Genomic DNA, 14,971 nt, shown 5'->3' on the forward strand with positions numbered 1-14,971 from the left:
AAGTTTCTTTCTTTTACGCACCTCTGCCAAGGCACCTCAACTCTGTCCTGCAGCTCCACCACCATCCCAGCTCTGACAACGCGCCTCTATCCTCAACTGATGCACATACTCTTATTCCAGTCTTGGGTTCCCCTCACACAGCTCTATCAATGACCCTCAAACCTGACCTGCAGCACTCCTGCTATTTCAGGTCATGGACTATCCACACAGATCTGCCAATGAATGCATCTCAGTCCTGACCTTCTTCAGTCCTGGGCTCCCTCCCAACTCTGCCAGTGCACATCAATCCTGATCTGTAGCTGACCCTGCTATTCCAGGCCTGGGCGCTTTTCAGCCCAGACTACTTTTATGTTAAATAGTACAGCGGTTTTGCAATTTGGAGAAATGTCCATTAAAAACTACATTTAGATCCACTAAACACATTTCTACTTGGAACTGAGGCTAGATTTGAGGCTAAGTCCTCAAACGTAAAAAAGCAAGGGCACCTCTAAATTTCACAGGGTTCCACTAGCTGGTTAAGTGTATGGAGGAGCACTAGTGAGGTACATGTGCCCTTCAGCTGGGTCATCACCCCCCAAAAAATAACCAGTCCATTGTTTAAAGAGATGGTGCTTCTTATTTAAAGTCTCTGCAAAATGTTCAGCAGTGAGAGAATGTTAGAGGCCAAACTCTCTGGTGGTATAACTCCTGTGAGGTCAAAGCAATTACATCAGCTGATAATTTTGCCCTAGGTTCCTTTGAAATCTCATTTGGCTCTTTTTGTCACTGCGAATATGGGCTTCCTAGCTCTGAGGAATCACAAAGACTGGCCGTTCTGTCTCCTCTTATGAAAGAGAAAGGGTCTGCATGGAGATCTGATGTCCTAACAGGACAGAACTGCACTGGCTGAACCAGAGGTGAGTTATTAGTCCTCCTGTGTTAGGGAATGGGACCTGAGAGCCTAACTACTGTATATTCTTTTGTAAATCCCACCTCAGTCTTTCCTCATAACTCAGTCTCTCCTGCTCCAGCCTCACTTTCTGCTATTCTACTCTGAATTCCCTCTTGGATGGGATGAGAAGGAATATTCAGAAAAGAAATATAAGACTTCAGTTCCAACTCAAAATCCGCAAACCATACTGCTGAAGGATCAGTGTTCGGGATATTCCCAACTGCTTTTTCGCATGCACTACAACGTTTTTGAGACTATATTTTGCAAATAACAAAAGGGAAAAGAACACAAAATAAAACCCTTCATTTCTTGTTTCAACTGAAATTAAATGAAACCCCCTTTTTCAGAAATAATATTGGAACCAAGAGTGATTCCTTAACAATTACATTTCCCCAGTCATTATGGCCATATAGTGAATGCAGGTGAAACACAAACACAGATTGTTACGTTACAACAAAGAGAAAAGAAGAGAGGGCAGAGAAGAAGATGGAGTTTGGGGGGGGGGGTCAAAGTTCACAACTAATCAAGACTGACCAATCAGCACTCCAAAAACTATCCACCAGGGGCTTCACTACGGCACTTCACAATCGCCAAAAGAAAAGCACCAATACAGAAAAAATAAAGATATAGAAATAGAGATATAGAAAACTCAACGTCAAATCATGCAACGAGATTACAACCGGCCACATGGCGTCATCGCAGAGGACGATGACAACATGAGTTAGTCACTTACAGTTTCGGTTTATTTGGGAAAGATAGTTTTGGTTTGGGTCTCCCACAACAGCTAGAGGGTTGCTAGGCAACTGGGGGGGCCATCTTGGAGCAATGATTGGCCTGGTCTGGTTAGGTACAGTAGTGGTTGGGTTGGAGGAAACAAAACATAAAGAAAAGATGAATTGGTTTGATGAAGTTTTTCAATTTCATTTTTGGTTGATCAAGAACAGAAAATGAGCCTTAGAGGACATGTGTAATAATGCTTTGATCTCCTCTAGGACCTTCCCCTTGGTGAATCTCACAATGCTTTACACATTAATGTCACATCACTCACAAGAGACCCAGGGTCAGGTGAGTATGAATGTCCCCATTCTCAGAGCTAACGGATGCTCAGTTGTGATTGGTCAGATAAGCTACCTGGTATAATTTCTCTTCCCTGACTGGATGTGAGCCAGCAAACACATCCAACTGGAAAATCTGGGTGTGCAAATTTTAAATTTGGCAGCTGCAAATACTCACATATGTGACTTTGAAATTCACCATGATGAACAACTTTCTTTCTTTCTTTCTTTCTTTCTTTCCTTTTTTTTTTTTTTTTGCATTAATTGCTTTGCTCTGTCCATTTAGGGGGAAACTGAGGCATAAAGGTGGCAAGTAAATTGCCCAAGATCACACAGTGAATCAGAGCTGGGACTAGAACCTGGGGATCCTAGCTCCAAACCCATTCCCTCTAGCCATTAGAGACACTGTTTCTCAGCTTAAATAGCTGCATGTTAAAGGAAAAATGGAACTTATTCACCTGTTTCTATGAATGAAAGGAAGACTAGGTTATATGAGTCATGTACACTAAGTGGGTGGAGAAGGAAGACCGCGATTGTACATTCTGGCTCTTTTCTTCCAGGAAACTTTGCTAAACACTTGACAAAGTGCTTACGGAGAAACTGCCCCATCTTCAGAGAGACTTCCTCCTCGCTGCTGTGCTAGACTGAACAGTACCATCAGAAATGGCTGTCTTTGAACAGTCCACTCACTCCTATGGAAAATCAGTTCTACGCAGTCTCACCACTGCTCTCCTTTTAACCCAGAAGTGAAGACCATGGTGTTCAGGACCTGGCATGCCAAGCTCCTAGATGCAAGCGGCCAGGCGCAAGGTGGAACACTGAATGCTGTGATGTATTTCTTCAGGCCACAGCTTTCTACTTTATACACCCAGGCACAGGTGCTGGAACTAGGGTGCTGGGGGTGCTGCTGTAATCCCTGGCTTGAAGTGGTTTCCATCACATACAAGGTTTATAGTTTGGTTCCATGGCTCTCAGCACCCCCACTATACAAATTGTTCCAGTCCCCCTTCACCCAGGGTAGTTGCAATCTGTTCTGTTTAACTAGGCCCCAGTTAAGGCTCTAGGTATGTCTCTCTCAGGCAGAGGGCAGGCCCCCCTGTTTCATATGCAGCACACGAGCCAGACATTTCACAAAGCATATGGGCTGTAGAGAGAAAAGAGTTATCTTCTGGCTGGGTGACTAGGACAAAGTCAGTGAGGAGATCGAGTTGTCTAAGTCTTGCCATGACTTTGCAACCTACAGGCCTGCAACGAGTAGGCACATGTGCCAAAGTTCCAGGCCCAGCTTTTCAGGGGCTTGGGTGAAAGCAGATGAAGGCTTTGCCCTGCTGTTAGGCTTAGAATGGGTGACAACGATGGGATGGAAACGCACAATGATGGATGACCCAGGTCAGATATAATAAAGTAAGATTACTCACCTGTGAGTGGCGTTCTGAGTGTGCATTGCCTCTGCAGAGCCACACCCTTGGGTGTGCATATGCCTTAGGGCCATGAGCCCAGACAGCAGAGATGGATTGTTCTACACATACACCAACCTGTAGAGCTCAAGGCTCGGTATGAAGTAATGCAAGGACTGTAGATCTGACCACTCTCAGGTCTTCCCACCAGTTCAGAATGCTGTGTACGGGAAGGAGGTTGGTTGAGTGTGAATCTGCAGGGGCAACACTGTAGTTACAGATGAGTATATTTTCTTTCTCACCCAGAATTGCCTCTGCAGATCCCCGTGCTTGGGAGACTGACTAGCAGTAACAACCCCTTGGAGGAGGGTTGAGGAGTCCTTGGTTAAAGAAAGGTTAAAGGGCTGTTCTGGTAAAATTAGAACCATGCTTAGCCCCTAAGTCAAGACAGTCATGTTGTGTGAAGTTATGAATGGAGCGCAACGCAGTGGCTTCCCAGAGTTCAGAGATGGAGACATCCCTCAGACACACTGTGCAAACTAGTTTAACGGCCTCTAAGCCATTTGGCACTGGGACACCTGCTTGGTCAGGACTGACTCCAGTACACTCTCTGAACAGAAACTGGTTTCCCCTTACACTTGTCTCCAAATACTACAAATAACCTTGAAGAGTTGCACAAGAGTTTTGTCCTCCCCAGGTGATGACACAGTGCCTTCTCACTGGCTAACCTACATAGCCTAGCTTCAGCGGATGAAATACCCTATTTCTGCTGTGTTGTTCAGAAAAGGAGGCCATGTCTCCCTGCCAGAGCAGAAAGTGAGGCCAGCCTGAGCCAGAGGCCTTTTGCTGGCTTTAAGAGCCATTTGTGTACAGGAAGAATAGTCTTCCCTGCTCTCCGATCCCAAAGAGCTTGTGTGACTTCCCTCTCACTACCCACCCTGGACTGTCAGGGTCTCTGCCACTCCTGGAGCTGTTCAATCTCCATCTCCCCTGGTGAGGGCGCAGTCTCACTTCCCTCAGGGAAGGTGGGAGAGGATGGCTTCAGCCTTTGTTGCACCACATGCATCTTCCGGGTTCTCTAATTCCTCCGCCTCTTCTTCAGACTCCAAGGATCATCCTCCAGGATTGTCAGTAGAGGGAAAGGCAGGCTTAGGTGATGAGGTGAGTATTTCTTGCAGGTACTCTGGAGAAGATGAGCTTTGCAAGAGGCCTCTCAGGGGATTGTCTCTTGGCTGGATGGGCAGACAATGCCATTTGTGTCATATTGGTCATGATGTCTGATGGCTGTAGGTGACCTCTTAGAAGAACTTCATGGTGAGGGAGAAGTCCAAAGAGCATGTCTCAGTATAATCTCCCTGTAATACTGGGAGCATGTGTCCAAGGTGCTAGGAGAGGGAGAATGGACCTTCTCTCCCATCTTACACTTGGGTTTGCAGCGAAATGTATGGATCAGAGAGCCACCAGGACAACCCTCCACTCTTATCTCCATCCAGGAAGTCCTTGGATCTGAATTTGGGGCACTGAGGCAGGAAAAATCAAAGGAGAGCTTGGTCTTTTTGGACCTGAAAATACCGTGGCAGATCTCCCATTTCCCTGAGAAGGATGAGAGCATGGATCACTGCCTCTCTGAGCTCCCAGACAAAACAGGGGCAGAGAGAGATACAACATCAGTCACTAGATCTCAAGACTTGAATTCAGGCAGCCCCAGCTCCAACCTCTATGGATCTGAAGTGCCCACAGCACTAACAGGTGCTTGGATCTGAGGGCTTTATGGTGCTTGCAAACCACCAGTTCCTGCACTGAGCCAGAGGAGAGTGTGTGGGTCTGCACCTATTCTCGGTTAAGGGAGAAGAGAACAGAAGTGAGGACTTCCTATGAGGAGTCACGGCCTTTGGGTTTTTTGTAGCTGTAGTGGGGTGGTCACGCGCTCCTGCCTTAAAAGGCTTAAAACAGCCCGGGGAGAGAGCTATGGCAGGGAAGGAAAAGTGGGGCTGATTGGGGAAAGCAGCCTCAGCTGGGGGCCACGCCCCAATGCTGTCTTAATGAGGGTACAGCTGGCCCTTATAAGAGGGCTGGGGCCAGAAGCCAGAGACTGAGCCTCTCTCTAGCAGTAGAGAGGGAAGGGCCTGGCTGCCTAGAAGCTGAGAGGGTACCTAAAGTGGAGCATGGCTGGGGGAAGGCCAGAGAAGCTGGGGAGCGCCGGCCTGGGAACCCCCCAGGCTGCAGGCCTTGATAAAGGCCAGGGTAGGTACTGGGGCTACAGAGGGTTAGCCTGGGGTAGGCGGAGGCAGCAGGTTCCAAACCCCCCTTGCCTATGATGAGTGGCATTTACACTGCGGTTGGCCCCAGTGAACGGGGGCTAGTTGGTGACTTTACACTGCAGTCAGCCCCAGAGAACGGGGCTAGGTGGCCATAGACTGAGGCGAGCCCCAGTGAACGGGGGCTAGTTGGTGACTTTACACTGCAGTCAGCCCCAGTGAATGGAGCTCAGTGGCCATAGACTGAGGCGAGGTGGGGATAGAGGGGATTGGGGGTTCCCTGGGGAGGGGAGACCCAGATCTGTGGGGGTACTGCCAGAGGGCAACACCCTGGCCTGAAAGGGGCACCAGGGTTCGGGAGGGACATGGGGCCAGCAGCAAGCCGGACACCAGCCTGCAGAGGGTGTTCTGGAGCTGCAAAACGCTAATTCCCTGGATGACCAGCAGGAGGTGCCGCAGGGGTGAGTCCCACCCCATTACAGTAGCCCTTAGATCTCAAGAAGCATTGCAACCAGTACCTCCCTCATTGAACTTGCTTTTGATCCTTTGGTTCTGAGGTGGAACCAGACTACGATGAGGCCAGTTCCTTTGAGACCTTTGGTACAGAGGAGATGGGTCCAGTGCTGGCTGGCTGGCCTCTCAAGGCATTCTCCATCAATAGGCATTTAAGCTGCCCCTCCTGCTCAAGGCAGGTTAGAGGGGTAAAGCTAATCCCAATGGCTTCAGGGACTGCCCTTCTCCCATGCCGGGGGCTGTTATGGATATCTGGTCACAAGACACACACCATTTAAATCTGGCTATTGGATGATAAATGCTAGGCTCTCAGCAGGGCAATGAAGGAGATGAGGATGGGTCAGAACCATGCAAGGCCACAGATGACAACTGACCTGGGGCTCTGCAGTGGAGCCAGCTGAATTGTCGTGAATCTAACGGCTAAGAAAGAGAGACGCTTCTGAACACAGCTTCATGCTTCTCCAGCAAACATGTAAATTAACTACCTAACCTGAGCTAAATATGGAACACCAACTCCTACAGCACAGGTGAGCTAAAGGATGGTTCTGAGACATGCTACCTTTGGCAGTAGGAATGGAACTGAAGGCAGCTGGGGTCACCAACCCTGGCATCGAACAAGAGACTCTCTGAGAGGTTGGGCACATGGTCCCATAATGGTCCGGGGCTCGCGATGCCAAGGCACGTGCTTGTGAGGATCTGCAGAGGCAATGCTCAGTGGTTGTCATCATCCGTCAGAATTTACATTGCACATAACTCTGTGTGACGCTTTCAGGATAGTGAAAGAGACACAGTCCTGGCTCAAAGAGATGTCCGTCTCCATCAGACAAACATGAAGAGAAGAGTCAAAAGACATGGGTTGGGAAAGAAGGGGCAGGAGTGAAATCAAGGAAAGGTCAGGCAGGTCACATTGCAGAGGGAGCCAATCTTATAAATTCTGTGTGTTGAAACAGGCACTGAGGGTGGGCACAGGGGAGGAGCCGGCAGCGCAGGGCAAGGCAAAGGAGGGTTAAAAGGGAGGGAGGTCATTTGGCATACATGGGAAGTCTATTGGGTATAGGGAGAAGAGTAGGCAAGGCATGAAAGGGAGCAAGAATGGAGGAGAATGGGGTTAGATTGGGCGTGATGGCACAAGGCAAGGACATTGTGGCCAGTGTAGAGTGCAGCGGTTAGGGTGAGCATGATGGGAGATGACAGGATAGAGGCAGGAGCAGAGCACAGGGGGCAAGATTAGGAGCTATGGGAAAGGGGAGAGAAGAAGAATTTCTCCATGGAAAAACCATGTACAATCATCATCCAAAGCCTGAAATGACCCTGAACCGAGGCTCGTTTGAATCACTTTCATCGCGTTTTTCTCTCTGGGTTCCCACCAGGCCTGGGAGCAGAAATGCTGGCCAGGCCATGAGAAATCCAACCCTAGTGCATTTCCTGCCCAAGTCACAAACGCAACTTGGACCGTGGGGCCCAGTGGGTCTCGTTTACTTCCCAGTGCTGGTTTGGGTTTATGTTGAGCCTCTTATGCAGGGACACGCTCTCCCCGCCCCTGAGAGGACGTGCGGGGACACGGTTCCCCCGCAAGAGGGCATATGGGGACACGGTTCCCCCCTGAGAGGGCATGGGGGACATGCCACCCCCGAGAGGGCATGCGGGGACACAGCACCCCCGAGAGGATATGCAGACTCTTCGGGACAGGTGGGAGAGGCCCAGGGTCTCCTCTGCACAAAGTTGCTAATGGGAGTGATGAGAGGGTGATTTCTCCAAGAACCTCTTTAAAAACATCCCCTTTGGTATCCCTGGAAATGATCAACCATTCACCACAGACTGATGCATCCTCCCTCCCTCCTTGCTCTGAATGCCCACGTGCTTAGCCAGTTCCCATAGCTGCACTTAGCCACGCTGGACAAATAAATATGGCAAAATGCATGTGAGGCTCCAGGTATCACCCTGCTCTTGACAGAACTCCTGGTCGGGTGGGACAGTGACACAGCCCGCCCACCCTGCACCTCCCAGCCACACCACCTCCCAGGTTCAGGGGCTGTCACTCAGTACAACCCCATTTCTGCAGAGTAGCCAATAATTCCAAGTGCCTCTCTTTTAGGTGCCCAACTTGAGACCCTGAGGGCCTGATTTTCAAAACTGCTGAGCCCTGCTATTCCCTCATCATTTTCTGTGTTCCTGCCAGCAAACTCACTGGCAAGATTATCTGCAGAAAGCAAATGTAATATGGTCACAAACACAGATGAAGCCAATTTGTTTGAACAATCAAACTAATTTTTTGGAATACTTTGTTGCTGTATTTGCCCAGATGGACATGATTAAATGCCAAGTGAGGCCTACAAGCTCTGGCCTGATATATACAAGGAATCAGTTCATCTACTTCTGGGTTGTAATCCCCTCTGTGGTGGCACCTGGTTTTTTAACAGTGATTGGTAACAATACGCCACAGTTTGGACAGATGAGAATATTGTAACTAGATGAAGTGGTAGTAGGAATTCAAGTCAACAACATGAAATTACTTGAGCTAGAATTTGTCCAGGATACGGGGGTTACTGCCCCTACTCTAGAGACTGAATGGACCTCCTTTTGGCCAGTGAGTACTGTCTGTTCAGGTCACATCATCCACAGAGCTACTAATTGCCTGGAGCATGAGGAAAGACAAAAAAGCAAATGCCTCTTTCCCCTCCACTGTCTCGCTGGTCACGAATTCCCAATGCGGCCTTTGTGCTTTCATCTTATGAGTCACTGCCCCAGCTTCATGTTTGTATATTTCAGTATTACCAACCCCAAGTATTCAAAACTCATGAGACAGGTCCCATAAAATCATGAGATTGGCATACAAACCAGGAGGTTTAAAAAAAATCTGGGGTGCTTTTTATATGCTTTCTGGTCTTCAAGCATTTTGGGTACACTTGGGCCATGTTTTTAAGCCTGTCTCTGCAACCAGAAAGGCTAGAAACTTGGGTTTTGTTTAAATGAAAGCTGAGATTTTCACCTCATCACATGACTCCAAGAGTTGGGGCTTTAAGAAAGACATCAAATATCACCAGACGCTGGTAACACCATGAGAGTTAGCACCACTGTATTCTGTAGCACTGACTGACTCAAAACACAACCTCTCTTTTTCCCTGGATGGGATGGTTGCAGGGTTGTGCTTATGAAAATCAGAAATGAAATCATCCTGTTTAGAGTCAGGCTGACAGCAGTCAGGCTTTCCCATGCCCAGCCACCCAGGCCAGTCCGTGGTCCTGATCTGCAGCCCCCCCTGCTTTTCTCCTAGTCAGCTCTTCCAATAGACCTTGCTCCCGAGCTACAGCAACCCTGTGGTTTCAGTTGTGAGCTCCCCACACAGCTCAGCCAATTGTTTCAGTTGTGAGCTCCCCACACAGCTCTGCCAATTGCACTTTAACACTGACAGCAGCCCCTCCTGCTATTCTAGTCCTGGACCCATACAATGCACCTCGGTCCCGACTTGTAGCTTCCTTTTCTATTCCAGTCTGAGCCCCCACTTCCCTTTATTGTTATGCTTTGACTGCAGTCCCGGGCCCGTCCCTGATCAGCGCCTGCCAATTGCACCAATCTGCGTTGTACTGCAGATAAACACCTCCAAGGGACCACGATTTCAAACCATGTGGTCACCGTGCCCTAATTCAGGTTCATGTTCTCAAGTCTCCAGAGTGGATGGGGCAGACTATAGTTCCCTGCACTACCAAGCCCTTTGCTTGTAATTAGTTTTTCAGTTCAGCAATCTAATTACTCTCCTGTTGCACTTTCACATCTTACACAAGCAAACACAGAAGTTAGGTGTCTTTAGTCATGTTTTCATAGTCAGGGCTTCTCAAACTTCATTGCACCGTGACCCCCTTCTGACAACAATTACTACATGACCCCAGGAGGGGGGACTGACGCCTGAGCCCATTCGAGCCCCGCCCCTCTCTTCAGCCCTGAGCTCCAGCAAGTCTAATGCCACTTTGGGATCCCAACCCATAGTCTGTATGGCAAAGTCTGTTGAGGGCTTGTTTCTCACAGTGTGGCTGATTGTCCCTACATGGACGAGCCAGCCATTCCTGACATTATGAATCATAGGGCATCAAAGGAATTGGTAAAAACTTACTGTACCACTGACAATTATTTTGGAAAACTCTCAGAAAGCTGGAAAGGTACCAGAAGAATGGAGAAAAGAAAATGCAGTACTGATTTTCTAAAGCAGAAAGAAGCATGATCCTACCAACTGATACCCCATAAGATCCATCCCTATCCTGAGTAAAATAATGGAACAAATCTTGAGAGAGAAAAAAAAATCACTAAACTTCTAGTGTGTTACAGGATCGTAACAGGCAAAAATCAGCATGGGCCAGGAGCCCCTTGCAGCATTGCTCAGATGGTGACTCGTATCTTATTGTTGGAACAAGTCTGGGAGTTGCAGGAGATGCTACTAAACTTGCAAATGACTACTGAGAGAGGGGGCATTACTGGTCATGACAGCAGCATGTATCATTGCAGGAGTACTGGGTAACGCTGACAGACCCCGGTCATCAGCGGGTGAGTTTGAACTGGGGACTTCTGGAACTTAGTGCAAGAGCCTCTATCACATGAGCTAAAAGCGAAAAGCCAACTGGCTGTAGAGCAGACTCATTTAACTCTCTCTAAGTGGTCTTGATGCCACTAAATGGGACAGAACAATTGCACACCCTTTCTTAGTGCAAGATGGGAGTAGCGTGTGTGTGTGTGTGTGTGTTTAATTTTTGGATGTTTTTCACGCTTTTTTGTGTTTTCAAAATAAGTATAGCTAAATTTAGAAACAAAATATCATTTCAAAATGGAAAGTTTAAACTTTTAATTTCAAAATAGTAAAAATGAACTGTTTTGACATTTTTGGGGAAAATTTTCTGTCCAAAACTATTCACCAAATTCAACTTGAATTTGCAAATAGTTCAGGAGTCCTGAAAAATGCACTGACAAATTTACCATTTGCTGAAAATATTTTGCCTAGAGAGAGAGAGAAAGAGAGCTGTGTATAGCTGTGTACGTTGGGAGAGCCTGGAGAGCGAGTGTGTTGGAAGAGCCTTGTAATTATGCCTGTTTATCTCTCATAGCCACACGTGCGCGCATGAATCTACAAGCCAACTGTTTGCTAATTTTGGGGTGTCTCTCAGGGGTTCACTCATGCATGTACCAGCCTTTCCTGATGAGGATCATGCCACAACTACCCGCCTTAGAGTACAACCCTGCCATCAGGCGTTCCATCCCCTCTGCTCCATCCCCCTACTTAGATGGTTGGAGGTAGTTTCAAGTGCGAGTTGTGTCAAAGAGGGAAAACATGCCAGCAACTCCTTGTACAAGCTCAGCCATATATCCTTCCCCCCAATCCCTTCGGAATAATGATTTTGTGGCAACGTGGCCTGAGGCTCTAAGATGTGCAAATAAGTGCTGAATCTGTGTACACTATTTTATCTGCTTGTGGAATCCCCTCTCCCCGGAATGTCCATACCAGCCAAAGTGCATCCATATGTGACCTTTGCACTTTGGCTGGTGGAGCTGGAGGAGATATCCTTTCCCCATCTTATCTCAGCCTATCTTCTAAACAGCATAGGCTGTTTCTCGGCTGGCTGTTCTCTGGGTGACCTATCAAATGTCACATTTGGATGTACATGTCTCTGGGGAGTGTATTTTGAAGCAGGGAGCAGGTGTAGACTGCTACAGGACAGCTGCTTAGTTGTACCTGACCACTCAGAGCAGCAGGTGGCAACACAATGAGAAACGGTGGAGCTGGTCCAAAATTTGTTTTTAATCTCAAAACTGGTTTTTAATAGGGTTACCATATTTAAAAAATAAAAAAAGAGGACACTCCACGGGCCCTAGCCCCGCCCCTTTCCCACCCCAGCCCGCCCCTTTTCCACCCCCGGCCCCGCCCCAACTCCACCCTTTCCCCACCCCTTCCCCAAAGTCCCCACCCTAACTTCCCCTCCTCCCTCCCAGCCACGCGAAAAGGGCTGCCCGAGCGCTACCGGCTTTATGGTTTGCCGGGCAGCCTCCAGACCCTGTGCCCCCGGCCGGCGCTTCCCCAGGGTCTGGAGGCTGCCCGGCAAACCATGAAGCCGGTAGCACTCGGGCTTCGGGCAGCCCCTATGCCTCTGGACCCTGCACCCCCGGCCGGGCACTTCTCCTCCCCGGCTCCAGCTGCTCTGCTCCTCCCTGGACTCAGACTTTGGCTCTGTTTAAGAGCCAAGCTGCCCGAGCCAGCGCTACCGGCTTCGGGCAGCCCCCTTGACTCCGGACCCCAGCCGCCGGCTGGGCACTTCTCCTCCCCGGCTCCAGCTGCTCTGCTCCGGCGGCGCAGGGCCCGGAGGCACGGGGGCTGCCCGAAGCCGGTAGCGCTGGCTCGGGCAGCTTGGCTCTTAAACAGAGCCGAAGTCTGAGTCCAGGGAGGAGCAGAGCAGCCGCGGGAGAGGAAGTGCACGGCCGGTATTTTTCCCGGACATCTTCGGCTTTTTGGCAATTCCCCCCGGACGGGGGTTTGATTGCCGAAAAGCCGGACATGTCCGGGAAAAGCCGGACATATGGTAACCCTATTTTTAACAGAAATTTGGGTTTTTGACAGAATTCATTTTTCTTGAAAAAGTATCTGAGTCCTGTGGAAAACATCAGTTTTTCAACAAAAAAATGAAATGAGTGAAAACTGAAATTGTTTTGGTTTTCAGCCAAAACCAACAATATTTCAATCTGGATATGTTGCTGCAGTGCCTCATGGGAGTTGTAGTTCAGGTACCTCATGACCCTATTCTCCTGTATAGGCTAGGACCCGTAGCTGGACATTATTTTCCATGATGCACCATGGCCATGCAGCTTCCTAATCAAGAATGGGGACCATAGTGCATCCTGGGAGATGTAGTCTGATCAGGGAGCCTGCCCAACTGAGAAGAATGGGAGTATGATACACCCAAACTACAGCACCCATGAGGCACTACGGCAGCATTTCAGAATAAAATTATTTCAGTTTTTGGCCAAAATATTCAGATTTTTATTTTTCACCAGGAACTTGACATTTTCTGTGGAAGCCTCTCCCCTCCAGTTCTAAAAGAGGGTCAAACTGCTGCATCCCCCTCAGTGTTTGGAAGAGGCAGAGTAATAGGCCCCATGTCACTATCTAAAGGCCGTCATGTTCCCATGAGGATTAGTACAGCACAGTGCCAATCTGGAGAGCCACGAATTTCTGACTAGTAAGCCTTCCACAAGCATCTCCAGTCACTACTGTCTACATTCAAAATAGTGATCAGCCAAAGGTTAGGACCCACTTTAGAGCCAGGATTTTAGTTACTCATCTAAACCCACCTAGTCCCTTGGCCTTGCAGCTAGCTTAGAAATGGTGCATAAATAGGCTTTCTCACTAGATTTCTCCCACTGTTTCCTAGTTTTAGCTCAGTGTCTGCTGCTTACATGTCCTGGCTAGAGGCAGGGAAGTAAAATGTGCCTGAAAATAAAATGGGAATAGCAAATAAAACTTGAACAAAGCATTTTAAACCTGTGAAAGGGCTTGGGGGCTCTGGTCCAGTTGCATTTGGGATGGAGGTTGGATGGAGGAGTGGTAGTGTGATTAATATTGTGGGGGGGAGGGGTGTTCTGGTGCGTTTGAGTTTTAGGGAAGATTCAGTTTGAAAATCTGATTTTATCCAATATGGTTCAGACATCCCGAGTTCAGGCCTGACTTTCCCTAAACACAATGTCCTCTTTAGAGACCTCTGGCTGGAAGTACTGGCAGATGACGTTTTGGAAGTGGAAAGTCCAGCACACTTTCAAAGCAGAGAGAGACCTGACCCCCACACCCTGAATCCAAACACTCCCAATTCTTTCCCTTCTCTGAAATTCAGATCCCAATTCTGCAGCTTGAGCCATCTCTATTGGAAAGTGCCCTTAGTGTACCTGGGAAAGGTTCGGCGGTCTGGAAGGTGACCTCTATGGTCTGAATAAGTGGTGGGAACAGGCATCTGGTGTGAGTCCAGTAGGGTCAAGGACAAACCTAGTGCTTATCCCTCTGAAAACAAGCTGAATCCTGAGCAGTTAGCAAATAAAGAGCTTCTAATCCTCTCTGTGGTTGGCACACCATGTGCTTGTGCATCACTGCCCTCGACTAGATTTGTGGGACTTGCCTCAGGAGAGTAGTTACCCCATGTGTTTTTGGACATCAGTCTTGATGCTGCTATTGCATGTAGGTAGGTAGCTGATGACATCTCCATATGTGCATATGCTGTGCATATGCAGCCATGCATTACTATAAACAGTGCACGATCAGCAGGGATCCTAGCTTTCTGTGATAAAAACCCCAAAATGCTCTGATAAAAAACATTAAAATCCGCATTTTTTCACAATTAAAAAAGAAACGCTGAACTTTGGTTTCCCTAGCCGTCCAGAGCTGGGTGGGTGGAGAGCAGCAGCTGCTGGCCAGGTGCCCGGCTCTGAAGGCAGCACTGCAGCAAAAGTAAGGGTGGCAACACCATACCATGCCACACATGGCCGTCTTTAGGATTTATGGCACTATTATTAAACTGGTGCCCTTATGCCCGACGGCAGCCTGGGCTCGCATGTGTATTTTAGATAAGGGTGGTCATTTGAAGGATTTATTTAAAAAATGATATGTCTGAAGATCCCAGCATTTAAGGCTAAAGATGAATACTCAGTTTGTGCATCTAAAAATCTATGCAAGGATTTTTTTAGAGATGTGATTTTATAATCTTCAGCAACACACTAATGAAATATTTTTAAAGTAAATTTTAAACTAAGGTCTTGTAGACTAACATGTTCTGAGTAAATATTACAGTAATGCAC

At 48.2% G+C, this 14,971-nt stretch overlaps 1 protein-coding gene across 6 annotated transcripts in view; it reads right to left on the bottom strand.

Moving 5' to 3' along the window:
• The window catches only part of CELF6 (CUGBP Elav-like family member 6), a 261,681-nt gene that overhangs the window by 13,209 nt on the left and 233,501 nt on the right, over positions 1-14,971 (bottom strand). The gene's annotated exons all lie outside the window — the stretch shown is intronic.

This window comes from Chrysemys picta, chromosome 10, assembly GCF_011386835.1.
Source record: "Chrysemys picta bellii isolate R12L10 chromosome 10, ASM1138683v2, whole genome shotgun sequence".
Lineage (NCBI taxonomy): Eukaryota > Metazoa > Chordata > Testudines > Emydidae > Chrysemys > Chrysemys picta.